Below are 22,483 nucleotides of genomic sequence, written 5' to 3'. Positions count from 1 at the left end.
TAACATTAGGTGGCATAATTATGTTTAACGAGACTGATCATTTTGTCGTGTATAAAGTCCCAAGAAATTGTGATGCAGAAAAAGAACTCGGTATCGGTATATCGGTGTATGGAAAGTCGGCTGACAAAACTTTTCAAAGGCCTTCATGAAAACATTCAAGACAGCTTCAGTTCTGTTAACTGATCATTTCTTTGTGAATGCTATGACATATATGGCACATTCTGTGTCTTTTTTTTTTCAATTTTTCTTCAATTTTATGCTAAGTACATAGGTAGTATCCACCCAAATAAGCTGAGAAATAGCGATAGTTCAAGATGTTTTTCGTTATCATTGAAGACGTGAAAGATATAATATTCTATACTAACACACATATTGAATTCATCGCTTACAAATGACTTGTCTCTCTTCAAAATGAAGATAAAGCAAAGATTAATATCACATATGCAAAAGACGGCCAAAGCCAACTGGGCAACTATCTCCCCTCATCCCTGTAAATGTCGCCAGGACGGATGGGAGGAGGGGTGTTGCTCACCAGATATACTGTTTCCTGAGTGAATATGATTTGTTTTCTGGCATGCAGTTTGGCATTCACTAAACGTTATTACTTTTCGTTTTTTCCTTTCATAATAGGAAATACCGCACAAACTCGAGCAATATTTGAACATGCGATCTTCTGGTCACCGGACAGCGTCTTATTAACTACACTACCGAGCTCCAGTCCAAAAGCCAGTGCAGCACGGTTCTAATCCTTATACAATGGCCTCTCGAGAATGAAATATGCCCATGATTAATTTTGTTATGGCCACTACAAGAACACTGATCTACTCATTACATATTTGCATCGATGCAGGATATGTTGTCAATCAGTTGCAGTATAAAAACAATTCGATCAAAGTATTTCATCCATTTTAATAATTACGCAGTACCCGCTGCATCCGCTGCACCCGCTGCATCTAAGGATTAGAACCAGCCCTCATCTGGCTGTCGGGCGGAAGCTCAGTTGTCAAATGGATAAGACGCAATCATGTCCGGTGATCAGTAGGTCAAAGGTTCGAATCCTGCTCGATTATGTGTGCTTATGGCTACAACTACAACACAAATCAATTCAGTGCTTACTTTCGTTGATGAAGGCCAATTTTTGTCAATTACTTGCATTTAACTTAAGCCTTATTTATACATCATTTTTTTTCGGGGGGGGGGGGGATGGGGGTTGCTGTAAGACGCATTTGTACTGTTAATGTGCTAACAATGAATGAAAAACATGTATACGTGGACACGTTGAGAGACATTATCAAGTTTACTTGTATCCGTTATCTCAGTAGCTTAGATTGAGCATATACATTTTTGAATACACGAAGTTATTGTTCCTGTTTGTGAAAACACAACGAAAATGTAATACTGAGCCATAATAACGGATTAAGATAACCCGTCAATGGCTATATAGTACTGAGAAAATAGCAATATCAATACATTAGTAAGTCACTTTGTATTGCTATCAAGAGAAATAGAAAAAAAGTAAGAACTATAACATAACTCTGCCAGAGAAACGTTGCAAAAATCACCATTTGTTGTACTCGGTAACGTTTCGACGAGTCACTGCAATCTGAGTCAACAAATGCATAAGTCATTTCGTGAAATAAGATGAGATTAAAAAAGAAAAATATCTTTTGCGTATGGTTAAGTTAAAGTGTTTTAGTAAGTGTATATATACTAACAATTGTTATGAGCCCTAAACAATAAGTAATACTTACCCTCATAACACTTCACGTTCAACTTAAAATTCAGTGAATATGTATATTATGTTTCCACAAACGCAGTTTCATCTGATGAGACAGGGATAAAGCCGAGGACGGCAACATTTGATTCATTATCAGAGTCCGAAATGCTCTTTTAGATACCATATCCTTGAAATGAAACATCATCCTCACATTATTAACAGATTGAATTTCAATGAGAAACCGCCGTCGTGGAGGTGCCCGTATAACCAACTGCTGTTGGGGATGCATGCTCCATCACAAGATATGTCAAGATCTAGTGGCCTTCCTGAGCAGTTGAGAGTAAAATCTGTGGGCGTAAGAAAGGAATCACTGTAGGAAAATTTGAATTTTGGATCAGGTGAAAAGAGATTTTTTTTTCTCATTATCAAGCATTCATAAATCATGAAGTGTTAGCTATTCTAACTCACTGTGTACGAAAGAAATGATTGCTGTTAACAATACTCCAATATGCTATTTCTCACTAAATTTGATATCTACTTTACTAAATCAAATGTTGGAAACGTTTACTACTTAAGGAAGCAAATCAACACTCAACTGTTGATAGTGCCCAGTTGATTGAAACGTCCAAGTATAAGACGTCCTGTACCTTGACTATGCCACAAAAGTAACGAAAATTAGAATAAGAATATACATCAGAGTAAGAGTCTCGTATGCGATTTCTTTTTTTATAGATAAAATGTTATGTCGCATATCCATACAAACCTTGGCATATAAAGACAGTTGAGAAGAATTCAGGATCTATAAAAGTCCATAAACAAAACAAAAAAAGAGAAAGAAAAATACGTACACGTCGTGTTGCTTTCTGAAAATGAGGAAGTGAGCAGGAAAAAAGGCAATGAACAAGACCACAGTAGAACGCGACATTCTTGATCTTTGATTGATAACTAAAAATGAAACTTTGTATAAGTCCCTCTTTAGCCGTAGAGTGACAGACTTTCTCAAACTTGATGAGGAATATCCCCACTCAAATAAATACGCTTCAAGGAGTACAAATGTAAAAGTATACTCCCAGTCTTAGACGGTAAGAGTGTAGCTCAAATGGAAATCATTCAGTGAGCTGTTGAAAAAAATTACAATTCTCTTTGTAGATAATGTCATTGGTGGTGTCATTGGAGAAGGGGCGTCCAAGGTTGCGTGCGAATGTACTTAGCAACTCCCTATCAGCTGTGCGCACTTGTCGGTATAAGAATGATATTGTAATGTCGTTAAGATAGGACCTATAGGCACCATGTAAGAATGCAGTTGATTTGTTTGGTTTTCTCTGACGGTAAGAATACATCGTCCATGAATCACTTTGATCAATTGCTTGATTATCCCTTGGTTGCTATCATGATTCTTCCCAGATTCAATTAATTTTCTTGAGATTATCCTGGAAAAATCACATCAATCACAATCATGGCAAGATCAGTGTATACATTGGGATGATTTATAAGCTTCGCGTGATATTACCAAGGAAAACCATATTAATGTTACACAACGGCCTTGTCTTACCTTTATACCTAGATTACTTGAACTTGGTTTGGTCTCGAGCCACTGAGCGTGGCTTACATCGTCTTACTGTTCTTTAGAAAAAAAAAAAAGCTGTTCGATTGTGTACAAACTCTCATTGTCTAGCTCACGCTCCTCCTCCGCTGACGTAGGTTGCTCATCCCTCAAAGATAGGATCTTTTATAGAACGAGTATTTTTACGTTTAAATTTGTACATTCGATATTGAAATGTATTTTTCATGATTATTTTAAAACGCATTCTATGAGTCTCAATTTTAATACACGTTATAAACAAAACTTTGTTTTGCCATTATGCCGATCTAAGATGAAATATAGGAACTCAGTGCAATATAAAGGAGTAAATCTCTTTGAATCTTAAAATTAATTTTGTTTTATCAAAGTATCGGAGCATTATACATTCATGACGTTCTATTTTGTGCTGTACGTGTATGTGTATTTTTTGTCTTTCATTAAGTGTCTAATGTTATTATGGAACACTATTGTATTTTCATGCCACTCTGTTTTTTAATGTACTTCTGTATAAGGAATCACAATCTACAAGCCACTCGTCTGGCTTTTTCATGGTTTCCTCAACATTTGACTATTGTACAAAATATTGGCTGTATTGCTTTTATGAAATCAACAAATTGAATTGAATGGAATTGGGATATTTTGGTTGATTTTTTCATGAATTTGTCTCCGCATGAGTAAGGCACTATTTCCTCTTTAGTCTTCTAATTACCGTAAAGTGTTTCAGACTTTGATTTAACAATTGATTTTCAATAGCCTCGCACTTGCACCTTAAAGGCAATATCAAAGAATGAGAAAAAAAATCAATACGTATTTGGTAAGCTGACAAAATATTTTATAGACCATGGGATGAATGAACTGCCACATGTTCCTATAGGCATTTATGCATTTATCATATTGACTCCCACTAATTGTGTGTGTCGGTCTGTCTTTGTCTGTCCGTACCTATGTCTCTTTATACAAATGTTATTCGCCTACTCTAATCATGTACCGCTCTCCCTGAGATTCTGAAAGGAATCTCACAACTCTTGCAATATTTGGCATGTGGATAGCAGAAATACTTTCCCAACTGTTTCACTTTCTTTCAGGTGGACCATTACTCTCATAAAACGTAGGCTCAGTAATATCAAACCTCAACCCGGATACAAATGTAATCACTTTAGATTTGATTAGTATGCACTCATTAATTGGTTTAACATAAGTTTTAATTCACATGTTCCGAGCGAACCAGATCATTTCGTCGTGCAGGACCACCTACGACCACCTACACCTACATACCTTTAGTTATCCAGTTCCACAGTGATTGCCCAATCATTCGTGTAAGTTACCATCTCAAGCTACATATTAGTAGTAGCCTTTAGGGTCAGATCAAATAAACAAAGTTGTTCAAGACAATTCCATTTGCACTCACTGGAAGGTTATGAAATGTCAAATGAATTCAAGTAAAGGTGATATCACTCTCACGGAGGACGAGGTTGTGGTGTAATCTCCTTGCAAATATACGTTTGAATTTTTTTTTTTTTTTTGGGATATATCCATCTATAAATAGCTATTGCCTTTGTACTGTTGACCGTGAAAGTTATCTGCTGTTTCCTTCATTTTGTATATATTATCTATCTATCTATATATATATATATATATATATATATATATATATATATATATATATAAGACCCCGGTACGAGAAAGCGATGACACTGTCATCCGTGTAATTATGATTTTACAGCCAACATTATCGTTTTTTCAAACCGTAATATTTAGCAATTCCATCGTTTTTCCACGTCCTTTTGCTTAATATTTCTCCTAAATCATTATTCAACTTGTGAACATGGTGTGATTCTTCGCCTCATGACACGCCGAGAACTAATATGATGGCACGATGCATTCCTGTGCTTCTTTTCTTGTATATTTGTTTATTTCATTATTTCTTTTTGTCATATTTACGTTTTCGAATTCAGACTTCCTTTGATACCCTTTTATACCACTGAAAAAAAGTCAGAAACTTAATGATTATGCTCGTCATTCATGAGATTAGACAACTTTCTTATTGAAGCATTGTCAAGTATAATTGCTCCAAAACACTTCTGTTATGTATAGGTTCGATCTATTAAATTACAATCTCGCGTGTGATCTTCAACAGTCGAGGATATTTTAATTGTATATTTTAAATTGTGCAGTTTCGTTACTTTCACTTTTGAGAGTGGCATCTAAATAGTATGATTGATTTAATCCTTGAGAGCCTTTAATGAGTCCGTGGATGGCCGATTCCCGGCCCTTGAATAGGGTTTCGTACACCTACACAATAGAGCTGATTTTATGAGATTTTGCGTACTGATGAAGGCTCTGGTTGATAGGCAAGTGAGATTTGCATGTTACTATACCTATACACTGACTCTTTGCACTCATCGAATACGCAAACGATGCAAACCTCAAGGCCGTGTCACACCTTTCCGTGTAAGTTTGTTGCGAGTAGGGATTTTCCGGGACGCAGGGGAATTTTCTGATGGCGGACAAGAATGTTTGCGAGTTTCGCACATGTGTCATACCTGCTAGGCGCGTGTTACTTAAGTTCTACTTGCGTGTATTCTGTGTGACCTGCGTGAGAGCTTTGAAACCGATCCGTTTTCTGGTACGAGCAACTTACGGGTTCTGCGAAATACCTGCGTTGGAGTTGCCTGCGAGGTGCTGCCTGTAAGGGTCTCCTACTGGTGTTCTGCGTGTACCTCTGTGAGCGAACCCCAAAGACTCACTCGGAACAAGTTTTGAGTATATTTGGGGAAGTTTTGCGGGTTGACTTGCGGAGAAACAAATTTGCTACCCGGAGCTGTCAACACAATTACAGTTACATAATCAGAAAGAAATTGACCAAAAAATACAGTACATTTATACATAAACAAGTTAAATATACAATATTTGATTTCAAAACATACATTTCTATCATAATAATACCACTTTATCTCATTATGTTTTTTTCTTCATCTCTTTACCTTTTACTAAGCCGTTCTCTTTAACCTCTCTCTCTCTCTTCTCTCTCTCTCTCTCTCACTACCTTCCCCTCCTACCTTTCTTATACCTTTCTTTTACTGCATTATCAATTAATTCATATAACACTTTATAAATTTCTTCTCCAAAATCTCCACTAAAATATGTATATGTATATACGATATATGTTATATGTTGTACTTAAAGTTGTTTATACTTATTGTGCTTGACAATGTTTCTGCAAATTGTTTTGCCTCGTGAATACGTGTAAATGGAAGCATAATGATTAATGTCATATATATTTAAAAAGGTATCAGGTTATTTAAAACAGAAAATGAAAAGGAAAGGGTAATGATGAAAAGGAAGAACAAAAGGATATGATCAACAATACAAGCATATAAAATTTGTAGAGGAATGTATTGTGTCACAGATTTCTCGGAGCGTATAAAGTGAATTATCACTTCATGTTTACAAGTTGACGAATGACTAAAGTAGTATGAAAGATCGAAGTTCTATTGAAATTCGACATGAAATGAGATATGGAAATTACAGTTGTTAATCAATAACAGTTCGCGCTCTATGCGGATTGCAAGCCATTGTATAACTAACAATTTTACAGCTTTTAAGTCTCGTACTAACGTTACTTTTTTATCTCTCTCACTCTCTTTAAGGAATGAAAAAGACTTAAAAGAGTTAGCTGCATGCTTGTCATTTTTTTTTCGTGGAGTTTGAAGGAATTTAGCAGATGACTATGTCGTGTAAGTAGGAGTTGTTACAGTTCGTAATAGGCGTTTTCACATCAGCCTGATAAAAATCCAAGCTCGAGATATTTTTTAATTTCCTAAGTCAGAAAATAGCGCGCTATTTCGAAACATCGGGCTGATGTGAAAACGCCTGATGAATCAACATGTTGCAAGACCCCCTGAGATTTGTGAGGCGATTACATCGTAACCTTATCCTCCTTCTATGTGTTCCGACTAGTACGTGTATCACTTTAACTTGAAACCATGTGAGACGTTAATTGACATTCCATGACTTAGTTTCAACTATGTCCGAATGCAATGGTATTTCAACAACTTGGCTTATTCCATTTGACGTCTGAGGTTAGTTCCTAAATCAAGTGGAACATATGAGGTGCTAATTTACCTGAATGGTTGGACAAAAAAGCTGGAACTGGATGACTACAGGTGTGTGGGATAGGGGGCGGCCTCACATAGGTTTACCAGCTAGTAAGAACGAATGGACAAAGAAATAATTCGCTCAGAAAATAAACCAAACATTTCATACTGATCAAACGTAGCTAGTTGGGGACCATCATTTTATTGCAGAGCTTACCTGATAGTAGGTTTTTACTATCAAAAGGCTGCACCGTACTCTTTAGGAAGTGAAACCGATGGGAAAATATTTCCGCTTTTCTCATGCCAAATAATGTAAGAGTTGTGAGGATGGTCCTTTCACAATTTCAATGATAGCAATACATGCGTACAATAGGCCTACATGAGAGTCACACACACACACACACACACACACACACACACACAAGCACACACATACACAAACACACACGCATATATACATACCTCGGTCACTCTTGTAGTCTGCGTGATTTTTTAATGGTTGATCAGGAAATCATAACGTAATGCATCACATGTGTTCAAAAAAGAAAAGATCATCTTCAACTTCAAACAGATTTGCGTGTTTTGCCATGTTTGACTGTTATTTTGAATTATCGTTTTTAACTCTAGCATTCTAGCAGTTTATCGTGTGACTGAGTTACACCTTAGTTTAATATTTCAAAGTTACATACAATTATTTTACTTTAAAGGGACTGTACAGTACTGGTTGAGGGGGGATTCATGTTTGAACATTCCTAAGTGAGATAATGAAAAGCCTCTTATGAAATATTAAAGAGCATGTAATTTTAAGAAGGATTCAACGTTTATTTGATGAAATTTGGTTTCCAAATGGCTGAGATATCCACAAAAAAATGATAATAAGAAAAGGCGACATGCCACAACTTTATTACGATCTCTTTGTTTAACCTTGTTTTTGGATATCTTAGCCATTTCAAAACCGATTTTCATCGAATAAACTTTTGATACCCCTTAAAACTGCATGCTCTTTGACATCTCATATAGTGGTTTCTGAATATCTCGCAAAACGTTAAAAGCTAAATCCTCACCTCGACCAGAACTGTACACACCCTTTAACACCTTTGAAGATGACGATTTTTTTTTCTGCTTCCGATGATATAACTTTCTTCCACATTTGCCTTGAATTTGCTCAGTGTGTCGATACCTTGAGGCCTCATTTGAGCAAGTATAATATATTTTGTAATCAAGATATGAAAGGGTCGATGAAACCGTTTTCCTTGGATATCACTAATTACACAGTGCACTAAATTTAATACATCGTGCTGACAAAATGTCAAACTAGTTATTCAAAAAATACCGTAAAGGTTATCAAGTATGACTTCGTCACATGTTCATGATAACAGATATCAGTTAACAATCGTATATCCTAATCATTAGAACTATTGCTCTGAAACTACACACGGGAGATATATATTTTCATTCTAAACATGTGAAGATGAAATATTATTGTGTGTTTAATCACTTCTGTGAACTTTCTTCAAAAATCATCCTTTATACTTGTAGATAAGAGCACAGAATTAATTATCGCTGTGTTGACAGGAATGCATGGTGTCTGTGAAGTGTATGTACAGAAAATTACGATTAAAAGTGTATTCATGATGTTATAAACATTTATAGGCATTGTCATTAATTCCACTATGACGCGGCCAGTATCTTTCAAATCGTATTGCTGTTGTTTTCCCCGCAATATCGTCAATTCGTATTCCTCCAGAACAATTTTCAACCTTAATTTCCTTGAAACCATGTTTTCGGTATAGAGGCGTCATGCATGTACATGTACTTTTGATAAAATTCCAAGGCACGAGCTTACGAGTACGATGAGTGCTGATGTATTCAGTGAAATATTCTTATAAATAAATGGTATAATAATCAATATTACTACTACATCTATTTCTGGTATTTCTTCCACTTGCCATTAGTGACTAAAAGAAAAAAAAAATCACCGTAAATTTAGGCTTGGGCTGACTGCATCTGTGAGTCTACTCATCACTGAAAACACGCGGAGACCTATACAAAAATGACTGATAACAGGGATAAATTTTGAACCATCACTAAAAAGAAAATTAAATTTATTAAGAGGTACTTGCTTATGTTACTTTAATGTGTGATGCATGATAAGACATGTGATACATCTACGGTCATATAGTTTTGTTAGAAATTCCAACTAACTTTAACGAACAGCGATTGAAAGCTTTTATAAGAAACGTTACATGAGGCTTTAATACCAGTTAGTCCACAAACGCTGTCTGATATTCGGAATAGTAATGAAAGGATGGTTGCTTCCGTAAAAAAAAAAAAGATAATAATAAAGAAAAATAAAGAAAAAAAATCACACTTTCTACGTTATTACGATTATTATGGTTATATGTCTGTGAAATTCATGTACATTCCCTCACTCAATGCTGGTTTTGTGTCTGCAGTGCACGAGTCACGTGTTTTGTCAACATTTGCATATAACTCTTCGCACATCACCTGGTAATGTGAGAGAGACAGTCCTTTCATTTCATTAGCGTACAAATCTTCAGGAAATCTTTTAGTCTCAACATTGCATTTTTCAGTTTTGTCCACCTTTGCATACAACTCTTCGCAAAATACGGGTTTCGGTGACAAAGCTGTGTCGCTTGTTTTATTCACCCTTGCATACAGTTCGTCGCTCATCGGGGTCTCGGTGTCGAGGCGCTCAGTGATGTTATCAGATTCCCTCCTATCAGGAAGAAGGATATCGATGGGATCTTTTTCAGAATTCAGCAAACTGTACTCACTCGAGTCGAAAACGTCAGGATGGAATGGCCTGTTGCTGGTTTCAATGTTCTTAGCTACCCCCGGATCTAGCTGAAAGTAATAAACGTCTTCAGATGGCGCGGCTGTTGGGGTACTTAAGTTGGAACAGATAATATTTTCTTTTCTGTTAGAGTGAAGATCGGGCTGAGAAGTCGGACAGACAGATGGGCGCGATAGTCTATGAACTTGTGCTGTGTCGTCGTGGAAGACATGATTGATATGATCGTAATCATTGTCTCTTAAGATATTTCTAGACTTGGCAAAATCGCCAGATTTGCTCGACTGCACACAATCGTATTCCAGCTCCCCACAAGCAACTCTGGCATCCTGCCTCTGGGCGCAAACACCGCCAGATTTAAAGTCAAAACTCAGTGAATTGTAACATGTGTCATCAAACACGCGTGCTCCACCACGAGATCTAGAACCATCTTCTGTAACCCCATTGATTTCATCAAGGTCTACATCTTGGTAGACACAGTTGTCATTGCCGTTTTGCACTTGATGTAGTGATATTCCGTCTATGCCATTGTTGTTATGAATATCAATATTCGGAATATGTACTGAGGTCAATGACGTGGTTACGGTGGTATTGACGTTATTCTGTGAAGAAAATGCACACGGAGAGACTTGCTCTACGTTTGAGGGTAGGGAAGCCCCCATGTGTGTCTCCGCAGCGTCCTGGTAGATGTGACTCATGTCACTTGTGTCCTCTCCATGAGCCATGGCGTCTCTAGATGTGTTGTCAGGGTAGTTCGGGTAAGAATGACCCTCTCCTTCAGCGTCAGTACCGTCAGTATTCAACACATCATGGTCGGCCGAGCTCGGATTTTGGTTGGAAGTGGCTACACGATGCATCTGCAATAGCTGATTCGAAACTTGTGAGGGCCTATACCTGTTACACAAAGAATTAAACACAAACATATAATTAGTTAAGCGAACACTATAATGTACTTTTTCAATTCAAATATCCCAGATCTCGTGGAAAAAAAAACCGAAATCATTGATTAAATCCATTGTCTTTAGGAAACAAGTTTATTAGGGCTAAGATTCGTGGATGCGATCCATTGTTTTATACCATTTTACTCGAAGGCATTTGACATTATATAAATTCATGTAACATTACTTTATACAAACAAACAAAAACAAAAACCATTCGGTTAACGTATATTAATATACTTTAAGTTTGTGAGTGAATAATACACTTTATGACTAAAATTGCTTGTGCTTGCTAGCAAGAGGTCATTTCCTCGCCGCGATTTGCTCCATCCCCCTCCTTTCACATTATAAACATAAAAGACAATTCATTATGCAACATCTCACCTTTTCTTGTGATGTTTGTACCAAGCCGCGGAGAGGATGACTAATAACGTGAGAACGACAAACAGAAAGGTTCCTAGGGTGTAGAGGCCTACCATCCTATCTATGTCATGGTGACCAGACACTGAAACATAGTGCAAGAAATCAAGCCTTTATAATAATTACGAAGAAGAACAAAGTGCTTTGGAAAAAAAAAATGGAGAGAAATTAAAGCATTATTTTTTTATGATTATTATCTCAACCATACACTTCCCATTCGATGATCAAGACACAGGGATTGAGATAAAACAGCATGTTACTTTTAAAGTTTATGATACGATTAGAATTTTTACTTCTTTATGTTTTACTACGTCAGAACAGCGTAATTGTATTTAAATCAAAACAATCGATAATCAAATACATATAAAATACAAATAGACAAATAGTTGAGTTCCATGTTACAACCTAATGTATATACATACTTATATACACAGATAAATCATATTCATATATAATAAAACATACATACTAGCTCAGCCTCTGTCATACTATGTATAAAAACACACACCCAAGAAATTTTGCAAATGATGCCGTTACCAGGGCTCGACAGTAACTTTTTTGTTTGGTGGCCCGATGGGGCCGCCGAAATCCTCAATTTCAAATTTTTGGTGGCCCGAGAGAAAATTTTGGTGGCCCCGAAAAAAAAAAACAATAAAAAACATTAAAAGTCCTGTTTTTTTTAATGAGTCAAATATCTAAGTCTTATCCAGTCATAGTAAGAATTGGAAGTTGGACATACATCTACTCATAAATAAACCTCAACAAACTCGCAACACTCACTCTCAGGCACTCATTCAGTCCTTTTCATTCATCCTTTAAACTAGTGGGGGGCGCAAGGGATTTTTGGTTCAAAATTTTCCAAAAGCACCAAAATTTGGCACACATGTAGCCCAAACCATACTATTTCGATTTTTGATGGGCGCCAAGAAGAGTGCCCTCTGGGGCGGCCATATTGGCAAAATCCAATATGGCCGCCATATAGGTTTAAAGGTCACTTGCATTTGAAAACATAAAAGGGTTACAATCATTTAAAAAGTCAGGTTAAGAGGTTTTCCGGGTCAAGGAATTCGAATCTGAAGTTGTTTTTATGGTCTGAAGTCAATTTTTCCTTATAAGGTCACCTAAAGGTCATTTAGGGGTCAAGCCATTGTATTCATAACAGTTTATTGAAAAAATGGCTTGCCCATGGTCAATATTCCAGGAATGCTAGCCTTAGTAATAGAATTGCAGTTGTCGACGGCTGAAAAAAAGGCGTATTTCTTGTGAAGGGCGCCCTCCGGGGCGGCATATTTGCAAAATCCAATATGGCTGCCACCTACGTTTAAAGGCCAGTCCATAACAAAAAACCCTTGAAGTGTTACAATAATTTGAAAAGTCAGCTTTAGAGGTTTTATGGGTCGAGGAATTCGATTCTGAAGTTGTTTTTATGGTCTGATGTCAACTTTTCCGTATAAGGTCTCCCTAAAGGTCATTTGGGGTCACACCATTATATTCACAATAGGTAATTTAGAAAATGGCTTGCCTACAGTCAATATAGGAGGACTGCCAGCCCTGCTAACAGAATTACAGTTGTTGAGGGCTATGGGAGAGGGAGAGGTGGGCTTTCTCACGAGTAACATCAATATATCTGCTTTCAAACACTAGGTCATGTATACACTCATGAATTATAATAAGAACATCTTTCTGAGAGTAATTAGGTTTAAGGGATCTTACTCAGATCCTTATTTCACAATCAAATTTGAAGACTTGGTAACCCTTCAATTTCATTTTTAATGATTACTTACGGTAATTTTTTTTTTCTCTGCATCATTTCAATTATGGCCTGTTATAATATGGCTACACATTTTTCTTAAGTGAGGTTCTGAACAAAGCTATTGAATATCATAGTTCATGTCCCCATCATTCCATTAATCATTTTTACATTACAGGCGCTAAGAGGAAATGTCCTCACCGACTGGTCATATTTACGGAATTCAATAAATTTTGCATTTGCTTTACTGACAGCCAAAAGAGCTAGTTAGAATTATGGGTAATGCCCTTTAAAAGAGTTTTCAAGATTTAATTATTGGATTATTATTTTCATCTTCATCTGCAAGGAATGCAATAAAAACATACATATATGAGAAATAGAATCCTATCGCTACCTAATATACTAATCGTTTAGCAATAAGGGGGGGGGGGGGGCTACTCTCTATAATTATTACCAGCGTCCTTGACATTGCCATTTAAAAGAGAAGTGTTTTTATTTCTCTGTTGCAGTTCAGGGATCCTCAATCACAATAGATATTCATAATTCAGATTTAAATTCAATGGAATAATAATCATGAAGATCACTCCTAATCTGGATGAAAAAAAAAAAAAATCTGTCGTGTTTAAGAGAGTTTTTAGTACATCAGGTTGGCATCAATTTGCTATTTTCGAACTTGTGTAAGAAAGTTCGATTCCAAAGTCCTTCGATAGGAAATTTATGTGCCTCCACAGCTAAATATGCCGTTCAGAGAACATGACGGTCCTGGTGACGTCATGTTGGGAACAAGTCACAGTGCCACAGTGACACCATTAACAGGGTTCAGATTAGATATGTTATAGTACAACTTTCATGACACCTTCTAGGGTCTATTAAGATTCTATCCTTCACATATGCTGCAAGCAAATCGTTTAATGAGTTACCCATTTTTATTCAAACAGCCTCCTCATTGCAAACATTTAAGAATCGTGTACGCCAACATCAGTCTCTCATTTGATATAAACCCTTTACACTAGCTACGAATTATTCAGATATCTATTTTCTCTGCTCGTTTTATGTTCTTTCTTATGTGTTTTATGTTCTTTCGAACCGATTGTTCTTTAGCTGTATCATATCTATGTTTGTTTTGTTCTTGTTTTTTTTTAATATTTATTGTGTGCACATGCAATGTAATGTATATCAACGCAGGGCTCCCTTGTAAAGCAGGCCTTTGTGGCACTGAATGGGACTACCCTGCTTTTAAAGAAGACTTAATAAATAAATAAATAAATAAAATCCAAAGTGCTTGGACGCAAATTGGTATGATATCGCAAGACTTTATAAGTTGGTATCTCGTTAGTCTGAAGACTATAGGTTGCAATTCTACTCTCCGCAACATCTCTACGACGAACGTCTCCTGGAGACGAGCCCAATCTCCAGGATTCGCAGGAGAATCGAACATTTCCGATTTTTGCAGAGACCATTTCCGTCTACCAGCTTGTCTCCGAGACGCCTCTGCGAAGTCTCCATCACTGAGGCCATGTCGTGGGGACTAAATTTGTCTGCAACATCTTTGTCCCAGCATCTTGTGGAGACCGTAATAACATAATGGCGACGAAAGGGAGAAATCGCTGAGATAAGACGTCTCTGATAAGTCCCTGCGACTGCAAAAGCTGCGCCGAACATCCCCGTGACTTCCAAGCAAATAAGTTGTCCCTTTGTTTGAAGACGTCTTGGACGTTGTTCTGGAAATCGCGTTAGTTGTGACAGCGAAAATAATTTCTTCGAGACGCTGGCATTGCGACAATGTCTCCTCCCGTCAGATAGGCCCTCAATACCCTCCCCCCCTACTTTAAGTTTGCAGCAATATCAAACTACTGACCATGGCTCGTCTGACACCTGCTGTACATTGTGCATTTTCACCTTCATTCATTCATTCATTCATTCATTCATTCATTTATTCATTCATTCATTTCATTCATTTTTTTTTCCATTTCCATGTTGTCCACCCCCCAATGCATGCCTTGAAACAGCTGTGGTGCAGAAGAATGAAATTTGCTACTGAAGCATTGCGGAGAGTGGTTGATAGTACTAGTAATTGCCATGTACCTGTGCCATCTTTCCTCCAACTCCATTCCCTGAAGTCAGGGATCACATCAGATAGGGTGGTTTCTGATGATCTGCTCCCACGTTATGACGAGATGATGCCTACCCTCGTTGACGCAGGCTGCCCTATAAACCTTGTTGCTCATCAGTCCTTGCTGGACATGAGCACGATTATTTAATTAGTTAATGTGTCAGTGAGCTCTGGTTTGCTAGCCCATACTACTTAGTTATTTTGCATGCCACATCAAAGCAAGTCTGAAGTAATGTCGCACCCTGTCAGTGCCTGATGTTGGCCTCTGGAAGAGAGGTATGCTGTACAGGAAAGAGCTGAAAAGGCCTTTATCTTTTCAATACCACGACCCACCCGTAACTCCCTCAGATCAAAGGGATTAAAAAAAAGCACACTACCGAAAATGTGATGTTATGCTCATCCGTGCGATTGTATACTGTTTTCAGAAAATGCTTTCAGAAAACATCATGTCATCCTTTGTAAGGATATCTATGCTTAGATCGCATCTAAGTTGTTGGAAAGCTGAAGGGTTGTGAGATCACAATTCCTGTTGGATATTTCCGTCTCGAATCAGGTGCTCATTTATTCTTGGATATCTGTGCGCTGATAAATGAGGGCAGTTCTTTATTTTTCAATCTTAATTTTCAGGAAGCCGCTACGCTCTTCCAATCATAATTTTAGATTTGAGTGGTGCCATCACCATCTCTTGTCAGAGGACTTCACAGTGTTGCTGCGCAAAAATGTTAAGATTATTTTCTTTAGGATCAGTATCCCATACAACATCAATAGGTATTCAGTTTCCCCAGTCATTTGCGCTTTCAGTAAAGAAACGGTTTCGTTTGATAACAAGAGAATTAAAAATATAAGAAAAAACCTTCAGCTGAATTGTCTTCACCTACTCTGATACGATACTGCCATTAAAGGACTTTAATGATCAAATTTAGTTAACTGCCCCTAGAATACTGGTCTGACCTGGATTGAGGAGCTCGATTCCCCGTAAGCAAGGGAGAGCAGGCATACACCAATTTCAGCAGGAGGAGAATCATATCGCTTGCCAGCTGGAAAGTTATATAATTGACCATGAAAGGTGACAAGGTGGCTCAGTCTGTAGCGTATGGCTTGCGGTCTAAAGACTTGTGTTCCGGCGCGAGTTCGAATCCCACTTATCTCAATTCTAGCTGAGCAATGGTGTGTGTTGTCATACCGTCCCCTCTAGTAGAGGCACAACACTTTGCACCTCATTACTTGGATAATACCATAAAAAGTGGAAGTCCCTTGTGTGAAAGAAACACAAACTCATACACATGAAAAGATTCCGAATTGGCATTCCGTTATCGGAAAACTCAAGGTGCATAAACCGGTAAAGTGGTCCACCCCAAGTACTTACAACTGAACAGCTAGTTGCATACGGGCTATCCAGCTATCTCGTCAGAAGGAAAAACGAAGACAAAATAAGATTAGGCGTGTTTATTACCCTCTTTGCCATTGCACCCTGATTCCGCACCTTGGAATAGGATGGTGGCCGTATTTAAGCATGTATATGATATATATATATATATATATATATATATATATATATATATAATATATATATATTGAAACAAAGAAAGGAAAGACTGACCAGAAACAATTGATAAATAGTGAAAACTTTGAGCAAAGAAAATGAGAAAAGAAAACGAAACCGATGGATGCCCATCTTCTGTGCTCAAAATTTCAACATAATTATGTATATATATATATATATATATATATATGTATATCTTAAAAGTAATTTTTTCATTTATTTGTCATAATCATTATTGATATGGAACCCCTCTTGGCCCTAATTGACCATTGAAGGAGTATGGAAGAGATGACAAATGGTACAAAATAGGGGTACCAGTGAATTGCAGTTGAATGCTCACAGACGCCATTTCGAAAAATGCACAAAATGCCTGATTTGACCCTTATGTGACCTTTAAAGTGACCTTGAGAGGTGATAGTGACCTTGAATTGCAGTAATGATATTTAGAATCACATTCTGTAACCCCGTAAAATCTTCCACATGGGATTCATGACATTAATCAACCTTTTCAATTTGTAACTGCAGTTGACCTTTAACCCGGATGGCGGCCATATTGGATTCCACCAATATGGCGGCCCCACGGGTTTTTAGTCTTGGCGCTCATCAAAAATCGAAAGAGTATGGTACAAGGGACCTATTAGCCAAATTTGGTGCTTTTGGAAGAATCTGAACCAAACGACCCATTTTGAGCCCTTAGGCCCCAACTAAACCAACATAACTGCTAATTTCCGGCGCAAAAAGTTACGAATTAATTGACGTACTTTTCAAAAAATTTTGCCCTATTTTGAAATTTGGTGGCCCGACTTTCAATTTTGGTGGCCCCGGGCCACCGGGCCACCGTTAGTGTCGAGCGCCGTTACTATCCCAGAACTACATCAATTCTACGCTATCTCCAAGACACGTGATATCTCCACTTCATCACTTCAGGATACTAAATATCAACTGAAGCGTGAACAGCTACATGTATTTGCACGTGATTGACCTTTGCTTACAATTAAGTAGGTAAAGCAGGGGAGGAGAGAGATTGTTCTGGTCGTAAAAATAAAAGTAAATCTAATGTATGTCATGATCAGCGCAAAATACTTTCAATCAACATTGAATTTACCTAGGGAAAAAAAGAGGGAAAAGGGAGAATGACGTTCAAAGTGTAACGGCGACTTATATTTGTCGAAGATGGGCAGAATATAATTCCTATTCTGTAAAGGTCCCAAAATAAAGTCCCGCTATATGTTGAAGAGTATTGCTTCCTCCAAGCAAGTGAGCTCCCAAGATAAGCATAAAGTTTGTCTTATATACCCCTTCCAGACAAGCTCCTCTAGTTCGAGAGAGATAGAGAGGACCAGCCATGAAGGTCATGAGAAAGACATTTATCGCGCTGCGAAGTATACAGGAGAAGGATGTCTTTGAGCACGTAGATAAGGAGCTCAAAGTCATAGGGAAGGAGAAGATATAACAAGGACAGGAGAAAGTCAAGATAAGAAGCAAGCACAAGGGGCTGAAGGTCAGTGAGAGTAAAGGGCAAAGGGAGCGGGCTGAAAATGCTGAAGGACATTGACAGCAAAGGGCGAAGGGTAAAGGCAAAGATTCTGAAAGTCAAGACAAAGTCGAACTTAGGAGAGCAAGGCAAGAGTTCTAAAAGACAAAGCAAAGTCAAAGTGAGAAGGGACAAAGCGAAGGTACTGAAGCGAGAGCAAGGTCAAGCAAGGGGAGCACAGAATGGACATGTGAAGGTCAGAAGAACAAAGGAAGATGAGCAAAGAGAAAACTCCGCTGAATGCAAAGTAATTTGAGACTGGGCTAACGAAACTAGTAATTTGCAATAGCAGTAGCGAGACATCCTTTACCTACACTAGTACAATAACCATGAAAGCAATGAAAAACATGAAATGCGATATACATAATGTTACATCAAATATCTCAACGAAAAAGCATGACAATAGCAAAGACGTCATGCTTACCGGAAGAAGTCATGTTAACTGTCTTTTGTAATGTTGATGTTAGTTCTTCAGTTGGTTGCTTTTCGCCTATTCATATGAAGAAAATAGCAAGTAAATTAGAGTTACATGCACAGTATATATACACACTAAAAATAATGTCAGTTAGACTGGTTTAACCATACTTTAATCTCTTCTTGGTCTACACTTTTCCTTACTCATAATTTACACCTAAAAAAAAAACAAAGCGGATATTTACTCGTATACCCCTGATCTATAGCAGCATTCGTGTCAGCAGTGTTTGCATTTCCTAATAGATTAATCATTCAGTGTTTTAGGCTAATGACAAGATTATATGGCATCCTGAATTTAGGACTTAAAAAAATACAGATGTATTCAAATAGATAAACTATTTCACGCGGTACGTGCTTGTTTTTTTTTTTTTATTATTAAGAAACCTAATCAGTCACACAAACTGAAAACCGTACTTCATGAGATAATCAAGAGTGTGCCCTGAAATACTCACTTGAAGTGAAAACTGCAATTTGTGATGATGTTATGAAGATTTCTGGATCGTGTCTCTCGTTATCTATAACAAAACTCACACAAATACGTAAACGTGCACCACCAATGTCTCTGACCATCTTATTGTCATACAAGATTCGTCATCTCAATTGAACTAAAGCATACCTCCCTCAGGAAGTTCAAGCATGGATAAAAGCTGGGCATTGCACATTCACTCTTGGTACTCCTTGGTTAAGAAAGTAATGTTACAAAATATTTATCATTCAGTGGACATAAAAACGGCTAATCTTTAACTTCTTTTCTATGAGTCATTGTGAAATAAAGGAATCGTCACTTCCAACATCGTACAATTATACAAGCTCGTTTACGACGCGTATTTCCGTAATTCAATTATGATTTAATTATGACATAACAAAATCAAAGTCAAGTGTTGAAATTTTACTTAACCCTCTCCTCTGGCAGGCACTGAGCATGGTGAGAAAAATGATAATTTAAACCAGTTGGAATAGAAATAACGTGGGTTGTGTTATTACTTAACGAAGTAGACAGTCGATGGCCAATTGTAGAGCAAGTTGTTGCACTCTTTAATACCTCTTTATCGTTTTCCCACACTATAAATTGAAAAGTATGTGCATCGATTGGATTTTATTTCTCTTTTATTTTTGTTGGGGGGGGGGAGATGGGTTAAGAGATATCTGCTTTAAAAGGACAAAATTATGATGCCAACCACCCATGCCTTCGGTCTTCTCTTAATCATTTATATGAAGACGAGCAATTGTCTTATTTTTCTACTCCAACAAATTAAAAAAAAATGCTTCTGCTATCACATAATGTAATTTTGATTAATACGACAGACCGTTTGTTGCATTTTTGCAAGACGGGACTGACGCGTTCCAAACCGGGAAGTAAGTCGACCATCCAGATAGTCCGACACACTGCAGTGTCGCGCTGCCATTTAGCACGAACCCGTCGTCACAAGTAAGAGTCATCTGAGATCCAAGACTTGTAGTATTTGAGTCCCAATAACCATCAGACACAGGGCCTGGGTGCTCACAAAACCCGACAGAAACTTGCGAAAAGGAGACGTTGTTATAAACAATACAACGTATGTATCAAACCAATGAAAAGTAAGAAAAACATATCGTACGGCCATCTTAACCCATTGAGGACGAGTCCCGAGTATACAGGGGCAGGTGTCTATGGGAAATGCGTGTTGTAGCAAAATCAAACCTTCCTCAACGGGTTAAACACTTTACTTCTCCTGACAGTCCCACTACTGACTTTTGCAAGACTTCCTCTGACACTAAATTACTTTACCGAATCATAGATAATGATATCGCCCTGTTGATATAAACGGAAGAAGAAAATATCACTCTATTGAACTATAAATCAAAAGGGCATATTGCTCCAAACGAAAAAAAAAAAACGCATGTAAAAAAAATACAACTCTATTTAAGCCTTTTCATTTAGGGAGAAAGAATGTAAAATTTCGACTTAGGGCCTACCTTATTAAGCGATATAAAGTGATAACACGGGCGTGTAGAAATAATAATGAAGCAGTAATTAAAAAAAAAATGTAAGTTGAACTACTAGTAAACACGGTAGTGTGTCAATCCAAGAAGCAGTGATGAGATAAGAACAAAGTGTGAAAATCAGTATCAATCTTCAATTCAATTCAATTCAATTCAATAGTGTATTTATTTCCATCATCAAAAAGAAAAGAAAAAGTTGACATAATCCAAAGTGATGTAATATTTTCATTTTTCTTACACTCGTTTGATAAAGGATTTTTTTTTTCAAATACAATACACTTGTCTGATAAAGGATTTTTTTCAAATACAATATGCAGTATATGCGCGAATTATATCATAAACAAGAAACAATGGACTTTGCCATGGCAACAAAAATACATGTAGTAAATAATCACAATGATGGAAAACAGTGTTCCACTAAGAAAGCCAAGCTTGTAAGACGTGGAACACTGGGACAAAACAACAACAGCACCAATTTGGTATACCAATAAAACATATTCATTTTGAATTCTTCTACATATTTACATATTACATTTACTCATTGATATACTCGCTGATACTATGAACAATACTTACTGGAATATTAGAATGCAAACATATAAACTATCTTCACTGACGTATTATCAATGTAATGGAAATATAACGAAATGGAAGCTTTAACTGTTATTGGCCAATGCATTAGATACTCACGGTTATACAAACAGTGGACTTGCTGGCCGGATTCTGCCTCGGTTTGACGTGTCCAATAATGAGTATAGCTTACGCTGGAAATGAAGTTGGCATACTCTTCTGATCGATAACATCCACAGTCCTTTTCAATTACAATAGCAATATCATGGTTTTCCGGTTTTCGTCTGCAGATGGACACACACTTTTCGTCAGAAGGAACGTTAAAGACGGAAATATGTAAAGCCTGAAAAGTGTGACGATCACCCAGGTAGCATCCAAGAAATCCAGGTTCTGAGTAAAATGCAGAGGAATACTAAAAATCTGCAAACGCTTTCTTTATCCTGAAAAGTCTTTTATCCAAAAGTTTAAAATATTTAGGCATATTAAATCAAAATAAATTACTTTATAAGTTACTAGAATGCTATGAAAACACCCATTAACTTCAGACTAACCGTGTTTTCACACAGATCAATAGTCTGTTTTTTAAGCATATGTGACCCTGCACCTCAAAACAAACAAAAAGTCGCCAGACATGGATTTTTAGTTAAGGGCAGATTCTGAAAGAGCAGCCTCTAAGCTTTAAAATGATGTATAACTCAATTCAAATGGACTCTCCTAACCTATCTAAATACTGGAAAGAAAGCGCACACTCTGGAAAAGTGTGAACTGAGAAAAGAGGCTCTAAAGTACAGTGTGCATTCAAGCGCTTAATCTTTACCAAGCTGTGCTGGCTGTGCGATGAATGGGACAAAAAGCAGGAAGTAAACTACATGAGTAACAACAATGAAGGGATTTTTAGATTAAACTGAAATTAAGCATGCCTCATTAACACATTCTGTCCATAATTA

The 22,483-nt window shown here is 37.2% G+C and overlaps 1 pseudogene; it reads right to left on the bottom strand.

Annotated features, from left to right (window-relative positions):
* LOC140239679 (uncharacterized) overlaps nucleotides 1–22,483 on the bottom strand; it is an 80,635-nt pseudogene that overhangs the window by 50,059 nt on the left and 8,093 nt on the right.

Source organism: Diadema setosum, chromosome 16 (assembly GCF_964275005.1).
Source record: "Diadema setosum chromosome 16, eeDiaSeto1, whole genome shotgun sequence".
NCBI classification, from domain to species: domain Eukaryota; kingdom Metazoa; phylum Echinodermata; class Echinoidea; order Diadematoida; family Diadematidae; genus Diadema; species Diadema setosum.
This window is presented reverse-complemented; position numbering and strand designations above follow the sequence as displayed.